The sequence below is a fragment of the Ostrea edulis genome, chromosome 3 (assembly GCF_947568905.1).
Source record: "Ostrea edulis chromosome 3, xbOstEdul1.1, whole genome shotgun sequence".
Classification (NCBI taxonomy): Eukaryota; Metazoa; Mollusca; class Bivalvia; order Ostreida; family Ostreidae; genus Ostrea; species Ostrea edulis.
The window spans coordinates 31,666,592-31,678,645 of record NC_079166.1 but is presented as its reverse complement, the minus strand read 5'-3'; the positions used below and the strand labels follow the sequence as shown (position 1 = coordinate 31,678,645).

The 12,054-nt window shown below is 33.6% G+C and overlaps 1 protein-coding gene across 1 annotated transcript in view; it reads right to left on the bottom strand.

The window, feature by feature from the left end:
• Positions 1-12,054, bottom strand: part of LOC125677887 (uncharacterized) — a 534,764-nt gene that overhangs the window by 226,887 nt on the left and 295,823 nt on the right. The window lies entirely within an intron of this gene.

Sequence of the window (12,054 nt, the reverse complement as noted above, 5' to 3'; positions counted from 1 at the left end):
TCGGGATTCTAAAATACCAAATTTTATTGCTGGTAGTGTTTTTCGTACAGTAATTATAATTAGGTTTATTTTGTGTACGTGTGACATTGTTTATGCATATATGTTTATATATATCCACATGATTAAATTAAAAAAAACTAGCAGATATCTGATAGTTTTAAAGGAAATTGTACAATACAGGAAACATTATTTGTCTAGAGGCCACCAAGATCATTATGACAATGCACCAGTTTATGTGTTATATTTCAGAACTACTACAGTTGTACCTTTCTAATGTTCTAAGTCAATGCATTCGAGTGCCTAAATTCATCACACTAGTTAGACAATAGCAAGTAAGTAAATTAATTTACCTCCAGGGTCACCAAAAAATGTAGGTTGGGTGGGGATTTTATTTTTATGAGAAAAGATATTGATGACAAAAGTTATTTTTGTCAACAGACGGGTGTCAATTAAGAAGACATGCTACACCAGAGAAATTTGATGAGGAAGAAAATGGGGGATATGTATACTATTTTTTAATTGAAAACTTTTGAATTTACTTTATTTAGTCCGACAATGTAGTTTTAGTAAAAGGTAATCTGAAAAAAAGAATTAAAACCACTGTCAGATTTTTACCCGTGATGTACAGTTCAGCAGATGACGTACTAACCCACTACGTTACTCAGCTAGGCAATGAAATCCAAAAGGAGAAGACAAATATTGCTGATATTTATATTTTCATACATGGTTTAAAAGGACAGCCATTATCATGCTGTAGAGTACCCCCTTAAAGCCTTTATTTTAAAAAAGATGAAAAATATCTAATTTTATAGACCTGACTGAAACAACAGAGTAATTTTATTGTACTATAAGGCAAATAAAAATTAAACTACAATATGTCAAATTATGTGGAACTCTCCTGAAGACTGCATTGAAATGAATGACACTTGCTACAAACAAAACCTTTTTCCTGAAATGATGAAAATGGACACTTAATTTATGTTAATATTATAAGTAAAATGAATACAGTTGATAAAATTTGAATTTTGTTCTTTTCTCTATTGTATGCAAGATGAAGATAACGAACAGTGATCAATCTCATAACTCCTATAAGCAATACAAAATAGATAGTTGGACAAACACGCACCCCTGGACACACCAGAGGTGGGATCAGGTGTCTAGGAAGAGTATCTAATAAAGTGGGTCAATATTATGTAGGGATGAAGTACTTTTTAATATCAGAGTAATTTAGCAGATATCCATGACATTTTACATTATTTACATACAATAAGCATATAGACACTATACGTGTAAATTAAAGGTGACTTCAAAGTCATAATATCATATGAATAATACCTTTGCACATGTTCTTTACTGAAATTTTGAGATTGATACAATACCAAAGAGAAAAATATATAATCATTTGATAGGGAATTTTATACAAATACAGCTTAGAACTTGATAACCTTGGTAAATAAAGCTAAAATATTGCAATATATTCCCAGTGATATGAATATATAGCCCTGTGCGTTGTGACTTACTTTTTCATTGTGACGACGTATGGTGTGAATTCCATTGCTCAACTTGAAGGTATATTAATGTACAACACTGAGACTTTTTGGGGGGATTAGCCTTAACTTAGCTGTGTAGCAGCGAGGGTTCTTTATCGTCTCAATACCTATCATGATATGGGTTGATTGATTGAGTTGTTTTTTTTCTTGCTTAATGTCTCGCTCGAGAATTTTTCACATATCTGGAGACGTCACCAAGACCGTTGAAGGGCTTCAAATTTAGGCCTATGCTCGGCGCTTAAGACCATTGAGCAGTGAGGGTTCTTTAGCGTGCCACACCTACTGTGACACGGGTCATTCGTTTTTAAGGTCATCTCTGAGGACCTGTGACATTCACACCTGATGTCTGGGGCCTCTGGTTTTAATATCATATCTAAAACACCCGTGCCTTTCACTTCCAATGCCGAAGGATTGGCACAGGATTTATTTTTCATCTTTAATGTCTTTAGTTTGATGCTGCACCATAATTGAGAATAGAAACTATTTATATGACTGAAACATTCGGATGGTTAACTGGAAATAGTTTGTAGATATTTCTATGGCTAATATGTAATAGTCGTGGTATTATTTGATCCCTATATGTACATTACTGTAAACAATATTATACCACCCACCCCCCACCCCCCCCCCCCCCACACACACTAAATTTCTCCAAGACTATAATGCAAAACCATTTCAAATTTCACACAATCTAGATCTATATAAGGACTTTTTAATCACAAAACACAATCAAATTCTATATATAAAACTTTCACCACTTACCGGAATATTCCATCATTGTTTCTATAAGGTGTACAGCATGCTTGAAAGTTGTCCTTACATTTCGTATTTCAATATCATTAAAATGAATATTCCTGCATCAACCTGTTCATCCTTTAATCCATAGATTAATCCTTTAGAAGACCATCCATAACATATGCACTACTCCATGCTAATGCAATGATGAATCCGCAACATCGTGAATGAAAATGTTTCATGTCAACACCGGAAATATCTAAAATGATATATAGAGAAAAATATTTTAGATACGGTTTGGACAGGATATATATATATATATATATATATATATATATATATATATATATATATATATTATATTATGTTATATAAAATATTTCGAATGCAATGATTCTCTTAAATGTACGTTAAATAACTGTATCCCATTTTCATTCTTAATGACCGTGTAGCGTGTGACAGCGTGGCGAGAATTCCATCGTCATCAAAAGCAAGTTTTTTGACTTGCCTAAATGGTTGAGCGGTCTAGCACGCTGGTTACATGCTGCTAGGAGATTTGGTTTCGCAGGTCGTGAGTTCAACCCCGGGTAGGGGTGAAAGTGGGTATCCAAATAAAGTGAAATTTTCTGTGTTAATATCAATTATTTCTTCTTTCAGGGCAGTTATGTTCATTTAAGAGTTCATTGCTATTTCTGTGCTATTTATATATATATATATATATATATATATATATATATATATATATATACATATACATATATATATATAATCCAAATAGAAAGAGTTGATATAACACAGTCAAAATAATTCAATAAAAAAAGGAGGAAAATATACAGTTCCAAAATATATTTAAATCACTAGCGCTTTCTGGATTTTAACATCCATCCTCAGGTTAATAATCTGATGACAAATAATTTGATAACAATAATTTGATAATAAATAATTTGATAATAAATAATTTGATGACAAATTAATAATGAATACAAAGTTGTTTATCTTAGAGACGTCTATTGTGACGTCATGACGTCATGATAGTCTTTGCGAGGAGGGAATAAATACATGACGTCATAATACAAAAGTTCGGGAAAGGTGACTTGGACAAAATAAGCATGAACATTTACATGATAAAAGTTGATGAATTAAGAGGTTTAAAAATCAGAATTTTTCATATATGCATTGATTAAAGTTTGTATAGTTTAGGAGAAAACAGTTTAATGAAATAATTTTCTTTAGCAAGTCTCATGGACGTTGATTCTGTTTTAAGTTTATAAAATGGAAATACGCTGTAGTTGCCTCTAGCACAGGTGTCAAAGTGTTCACTGTATGGGGTATTTCTTGTACTGGGATCGTTAATTAGTTGGCGATGAACACGCATCCTCGCTGTTAGTTGTGTTCCGGTTTGTCCAATATATTCCTCGCCACACCCGTTGCAAGTAATGCAATATAGTAAGTTTTTCGACTTGCATGACATGTTATCATTTACAGTAAAATATTTCCCGCAATTAAAAGTAATAGAAGGTCCTGTTTTTAGGAAAGGACATGTACCACACCTTGAGTCACCACATGTAGAAACTGCGTATTTTTCAGGCGTTGAATTGAATATAGCTTTTGTTAATAATTTTTTCAAGTTAGATGGTTGTCTTTGGCTGTGAAGTAGGTCGGATTTGGGAATAATTTTTTGAAGTTCTAAATCACACTCGATAACTGTAAAATTCGTCTTAGCTTCCTGAAAGATATTTATATGTTTTGGGTTTTAAGTTGTCATAAATGGTATTAGGAAATGATCGCGTTCTTTTTCTCTTGTTGTTCTAAGTGTATGCTGTGGAATTTTCTTTGCTTCATTTATGGCTGAAAGAATGAGTGTTTCCGGATAATTCTGCGCAGTAAGAAATATTTTCAATTCTGTCAAAAGCTTGGACAAAATCTGAGGAATTCATGGAAAAGATATCTAGATGACTGTTTTATATTTTGGGAAAAATCCGAAGAAGACCTGATCAGGTTTCACAATTTGTTGAATACGCTCAATCCAAATATTCAGTTTACCATGGAATACAGTGATACTTCGATTCCCTTTTTGGACATCAAGGTGATAAAACCTGAAACCAACATCCTAGCTGATATATTTTACAAAAAAACAAACAAAACAAAAAACAAAAAAACGGACACACACACACCAATATTTGAATTTCAAATCATGTCATCCTACACACACTAAAAGGAATATCCCGTACAATTTGGCCAGAAGGATTTGCACTATTGTTAAAGATGAAAATACTAAAGACCAAAGACTGTCAGAATTGAAAATATTTCTTACTGCGCAGAATTATCCAGAAACACTCATTCTTTCAGCCATAAATGAAGCAAAGAAAATTCCACAGCATACATTTAGAACAACAAGAGAAAAAGAACGCGATCATTTCCTAATACCATTTATGACAACTTACAACCCAAAACATATAAATATCTTTCAGGAAGCTAAGACGAATTTTACAGTTATCGAGTGTGATTTAGAACTTCAAAAAATTATTCCCAAATCCGACCTACTTCACAGCCAAAGACAACCATCTAACTTGAAAAAATTATTAACAAAAGCTATATTCAATTCAACGCCTGAAAAATACGCAGTTTCTACATGTGGTGACTCAAGGTGTGGTACATGTCCCTTCCTAAAAACAGGACCTTCTATTACTTTTAAATGCGGAAAATATTTTACTGTAAATGATAACATGTCATGCAAGTCGAAAAACTTACTATATTGCATTATTTGCAACGGGTGTGGCAAGGAATATATTGGACAAACCGGAACACAACTAACAGCGAGGATGCGTGTCCATCGCCAACTAATTAACGATCCCAGTACAAGAAATACCCCATGCAATGAACACTTTGACACCTGTGCTAGAGGCAACTACAGCGTATTTCCATTTTATAAACTTAAAACAGAATCAACGTCCATGAGACTTGCTAAAGAAAATCATTTCATTAAACTGTTTTCTCCTAAACTAAACAAACTTTAATCAATGCATATATGAAAAATTTTGATTGTTAAACCTCTTAATTCATCATTTTTATCATGTAAATGTTCATGTTTATATTGTCCAAGTCACCTTTCCTGAACTTTTGTATTATGACGTCATGTATCTATTCCCTCCTCGCAAAGACTATCATGACGTCATGACGTAACAATAGACGTCTCTGAGATAAAGAACTTTGTATTCATTATTAATTTGTATTCACCCGAGGATGGATGTTAAAATCTAGAAAGCGCTAGTGATTTAAATATATTTTGGAACTGTATATTTTCCTCCTTTTTATTGAATTATATATATATATATATATATATATATATAGATAGATAGATAGATAGATAGATAGATAGATAGATAGATAGATAGGTAGGTAAGTAGATAGATAGGCACAAAACCCAACAACGCCCTACTTTCTTAAAGTGTCGGATCTGAGAAGATACATGGCTAGTAAAAAAAATTTGTAACAGCACTGAAAAGGCCACGAAACTGTTGGCTACTTAAAAATCAAATTTCCGACGCAACCCGCGTCTTTATCAAGAGAAGTATATTACATAAACAATTAACACAAAAAATGACAAGTATCAATAATCTACATTGGTAACAAGAGTGATACACTGTTGTACTGAGTGATAAAAATGGTGGTGGTTTCGTTGTAAAGCGTGTTTACTGACATAAACAGTGCCGTGGCCTCTTCAGTGCTTATATATATATATATATATATATATATATATATATATATATATATATATAGTGGGATAAATCTCCGATATAATCTTCTAGAGTGCTCGATGTGGCCTCACGGAGCTACATAAATTGATGATCAGATGGAGTTCAATCACATAACATTTATTTCTCTACAGGCTGTTTCGTAAGGGGATGGTTTCCCCTCACTTGTCGGGAGAAAAATGACATCTAACGAAAAACATCCGCATGGCTGAGTATATGTTACACAGAAACATACTGGATAGTTGCTAAGCATCATTACACACAGGATTGAGTAAATCGAAATTTATGGGAATGACGGCAAGTGCTGACAAGTTCTGAACGCTTATTCAATGAAGATTTTTCGGGATGACGTATTATAAAGAATTTCTTTAGAATACAAAGGTTGCACTTTCTTGAAATATTTAAGTATGATAATGTTTTTCCTACTTGATTTTGTAGTCAATATTTTTGTCTTTCAATGTCCATATGAATTTGCTGAGCTCGGTGGTATTCTTTTTCGTGGGATTACGGACTGAATGAGTGTGGTTGGCGTATCTTGATTTGAACTCGGTGTCTGCTAGTCCCACGTAGCTCTCTTCTTGCCCATTATCGGCTCTGACTCTAACTAAATACGCAATCCCGTGGGCGCGACATTCACCGTTGAGCGAGCATTGATCTTTGTTTCGGCAGTTACACCTGTTACATGTATCTCCGCTTATAAGGAAACACTTTTTCAAGGTAAACTGTTTCTCAAAATTATAGAAGAGTGTTTCCCTATAAGCCATGTTCTACGCCCGATTATCAACAGAAATACTATTAAAATATCATACAGTTGTATGCCATCCATGCAAAATATAATTGACTCGCATAACGCTTCAATCAAACAAGTGCGCCAGACCATAAATTTCTATTTACTCAATCCTGCGTGTAATCATGCTTAGCAACTATCCAGTATGTTTCTGTGTAACATATTCTCAGCCATGCGGATGTTTTTCGTTAGAAGTCATTTTTCTCCCGACGAGTGAGGAGAAATCATCCCCTTACGAAACAGCCTGTAGAGAAATAAATGTTATGTGATTGAACTCCATCTGATCATCAATATATATATATATATATATATATATATATATATATATATATATATCTTTAAAATTCGAAAAGATGAATATCTAAGCATGTTTTGATGTGTTCTGCTGTGATTATGAAATGCAATTTTAAATATGATTCCTCTTTTATGAGAAAAGGGAGATTTATATCGTCAGAGATGACATGGATGTCCCATCAAATATCGTTTAAATGAGACGGGAATAGCCAGTATTGGTTATCGACGGCCTTATACTAAAATGTCAGAAAGGATACTTAATGGAAGATTGTTTTGAAAAGTTCCAGAATTATCTACTCAATTTCTCCCTAAAAAACATACCTGAATGATGCCCAACAACAGTAGACGTCTCCAATTCTCAGAACAATCTGGATCGTCCATTCAATCAAAACATGCGTGGTTCTATTTGAGTCAAGCTAGGTTTTCTCCCATAAACAATAATCAATTTTGCCCGCCAAAAATTACAACCAATCAGCGAACAGGAGATGATTTATAGGAAAACATACTTATACAGATGTCTTAATCATTTTGCGTGTAAATTATTTCACAAACGTCTGAATCTTATAAAACCACACATGTATGAACTTTCTGCATCGTTTTTCTATATGATAGGGTTTTTTTTATAACATCCCTGTGAGCCTAAGTTCTTTACAATTTTAAATGCAAATAATCTTTAGTGTGCTTTATGTTGTATTATAATCAAAAGTCCACGTTTATTTGAGGTGTAAAAATCATGAATTAAACCCAATACATGTACCGGTGTAGGACACAGTCACGCAAACTTTCATCTACAATTTTATGGTATATTATCAGGTGCACCTCTTCTGCCCGACTTTTCTCTGTTCACACAACGTGAGCTATAAAGTAAGGGCATAGACAAGACTGGACATTCTGCATGTGATAGATCCCAATACATGGAAATGTTTTGAATAATGAACTGATTTTTTTCTTAGCAACATATTAATTTCGCCTCGCAATTTTCAAGGATATTGTACGTGTGTCCCTCAACACTCCACTTTCAGTTAAAGTTGTTTCCAAGTTACTAGAGTCTCACTTTTTACTAAACTAAAACCTTCAAATCATTAGATGACAGCTGAAACACGTTAATTAAATACTAAATTCCAGTAATTGCTAGTTTTTTTCTCACTAACATCTCAGTCGGGATGCATATCAGTAAAAATCAAATATTTATTCTACAAATGTATAATAAAAATCAACAGTACATTCAAAATTTGATTTTGCTTGTAGTAAAACATTAATTGTTCTTGTAAAGATTGAAATAGTCCGCAAGTACATATATCTGCGATTAGAAAAATAGTTACGGACAGTATTGTGGTTAAGAAGTACTTGCTGCTACGAAACTGAAGACATGATGATTATGAAACTCACTGGCAGAGAATATGTGAAAACTTTTGATCAGTATATGCATGTAAAACTTATACGGTGCCAATTTTGATGCACCAGATGCGCTTGTCTCTTCAGTGATGCTCAACTGAAATGTTTGAAATCCGAAATGCATATAGGTCTATATCTTCTTTTTCATAAAATACTTTTGTGTTTCTTTTTCCTTTTTTTTTCTTTATGTGTGTGTGGTTTGATCAAGAGAAATATCATATGTACATCTATTATAATTATCAAAATATGTTACCAAGAAAATAATCTCTCTCTCTCTCTCTCTCTCTCTCTCTCTCTCTCTCTCTCTCTCTCTCCTGAAAAAGATTTTTAAATCAGACATATAATTGTACAAAAGAATAAAATCAATAGGAAATGTAGACAGTGTACCTTATGTTATTGAGTTCGTATTTCAAAATGAATATGTTGTGTGAAAATATCCATGTAACCTATTTCTCATATGTACGCAACAGTGATATATATGTGAAGTGAACAATTCATTAATAAAAAAATAATTTAAAAAAATCAATAGTACACATTTGAGGGCTTCTAATTTTGCCGATTGTTATATGCTCATATCATGTTCATTTGTATGATATCACTTCCAAAGTGAATGGATATATATTGTTGAGGATTATCATAATATAGAGATGGTGAAAATATTATCTAATTAGATTTGCTTTACTACCAATACCCGATTTTTAGATCGAGTTGTGTAGAGTACATTCCCATGGAACTTGCTGTCGAAATAATGCACACCGAATTGTATTGTTAAGTAAATGCAGATTTTCCAAATGTTGAAGTTTAGATTAAACTTCTAAATAACAGAAATAGGTTATGTACTTTCAGGAACTTAAATTTAGAAGTGTTCATCAGTGCGTGTTTGTATTAAAATACTGAATTCATTTCTAATGTGTGAAAATATGCATGATTTCAAACTGCACTGCATTAAATTCATATCATAAGATATACTGATTCCAAAATTAACTAGGCCTGAATTTTGTAAACAAATACTATATGCGACAAATATTTGCATACAGTTTAGTGCCCGAATGTTACAACCATGCGAAGTAATTTAAAATTCATCTTCATAATAATAATAATAATTGGTTTTATATAGCGCCTTTTCCAGCGTATGCTGCTCAAAGCGCTTTACAATAATCAATGTACATTATTACCCCGGCAGGCCTTATGCAAGGTGAAGATAACGAACAGTGATCGATCTCATAACTCCTACAGGCAATGCAAAATAGATAGTTGGGCAAACACGGACCCCTGGACATGCCAGAGGTGGGATCAGGTGCCTAGGAGGAGTAAGCATCCCCCGTTGTGCGGTCACTCCCGCCGTGAGCCCCATATCCTGATCAGGTAAACGGAGTTATCCGCAGTCAAAATCAGTGTGCCAAGAACGGCTTAACAATCGGTATGAAACACGTCAGACAGCATTTGACCTAATGCGAGGTTGTATTGACGAACTAGATCGTTATAACGACCATAGAATTTGCGAAATGCTGACTCTCGAACTTTCTCAGCCTCCTAAGAAGCATACAGTGCAATCTGCCATTACAAGCGCTAGTGCACTAACATTCTAACAATATCTTTCACTGTCTCTGGCCAGGTACCCCTTTTACACTTGGGTGGGGTGAGGAAATTCATGTAAAGTGCCGTTCCCAAGGACACAGCGTCAGCCCTGCCGTGGCCATGACTCTAACCCACGACCTTTCGGTCAAGAGTCTGACGGCCTAACCACCAGGCCACCGACACCACGATCGAACACAAATAGGAATGTAGATTACATCCTTACAGATCAACTCCCTTTCTATTGATATTAGAAATGCTCATTCAATCTCAAATTATAAAACATAAATAAAGCGGCAAGTTAAATTAGCACTTATGGTGGTACATCTAGGTATTAGATTTTGTCATAATTGTGTACTATGAACAATGACCTAATACTGCAGCTTCGTCATGTTCCTATGGATATTATAAGTAGACGATGCATACCATTATTTTTTCTCCGGTTCGAAATTCGGAAAGGCCAGGAGGGATTTCGACGATCATTTTTAAGACTTCATAAAAATCATACCATTGACACCATATGTTTTATGGGACGTTGAATCGCATGGTGTTGCAGAAAATGAAAATTTATTTTGCATTTTTCAGAGATATATTAAAAAACCTGGCAAATTCAGCTAAGCTTTAAATTGAAATGCTCTTAAGCAAATAATATTACTATACATATATAATGTTTTAAAATGTACTTTGACTTATAATGTGTGTACACATGTCATAATCTACATGTACACTGTATGTAGGGAGAGGACAACATACGTTTTCAGAACATGTGCCTAATCACATGTATACCCTTGACACTATAAGATATGATAAAATCAAAACATCCATTGACATTAATGCATAATTATACATATATGCAAATTACATATTGGTTTCTAAATCAATCAATTGAGCATATTCGACTTTTTTTTCCAATTGGCATATATCATGTACTTATTTGGATGTGCGTACGTATTTCACACGCAGGCAGATATGTCTAATTCTACCACCTGAGTATTTTATTAGTGATTTACAATATGCAGTATTCATATTTTTGAAATTATAAAAATAAAAAAATCTACATAAGTAATGCACATGCAACGTAAAATCTGCGTAAATACATGGCTTCATATAAATATATCATTTGAAGGTTTATGTTCAATTCATAACTGCCCGCCCCCCACATATGCACTTATATTTGATTACAATGAATTTCGATCTTTGTTTTTATGCGACAAAGCTGGACAGTTTTATTCCAGTTTACCTTGTATATTTATCTCTACTGTTCCCATGACCGAGGAAAAACCTTGAAATTAACATGGAAGTAACTCTAAATACACGGACGGATTAACTGAAGTACACAGACATGCTAGCTTGTCAAACGTAACAACACACGGAATATACTTTGTTTTTTGTATCTCATTTGATATATGTTTTGTTAAACTAAGAGAATTCTAATAACAATATGATATTAAGTGCTGACTATCCTTTTTTCACTTAATTTTTTTTTAAAGTTTTGCGTGTGTGTTTTTATTTGCATTTGAATTATTCATCGTATTGTCTCCGAATTTTAGTTAAGTTTCAGCATTGCGGAAACCATTCGGAATCATAGCCTACAGTTTCCGCAGACTGAAAATTGACGGAAACTTGCGGAAACAATATAGTCATTTACGCACTGCGGAACCCATATTGGAAACCTCAACGTCAGATTTCGGCAAGGTTTCCATGTGGTTTCAGTTTTGCGGAATCTAGCGTTTTCATCCAGTGTCTTAAAAATGATCGAAGAAAGTTGCCCTAGCCTTTTCAATTTCGGACAGGAGAAAAAATAATGATGTGCATCTTCTACTCATAATATTCATATAAACAAAACGAGTTCGCTGTAATGGATCATTGTTCAAAGTACACAATTATGACAAAATCTAGTATCTAGCTTGCTCTCCGCTTTATTTATTTTTTATAATTTGAGATTGAATGAGCACTTCTAATA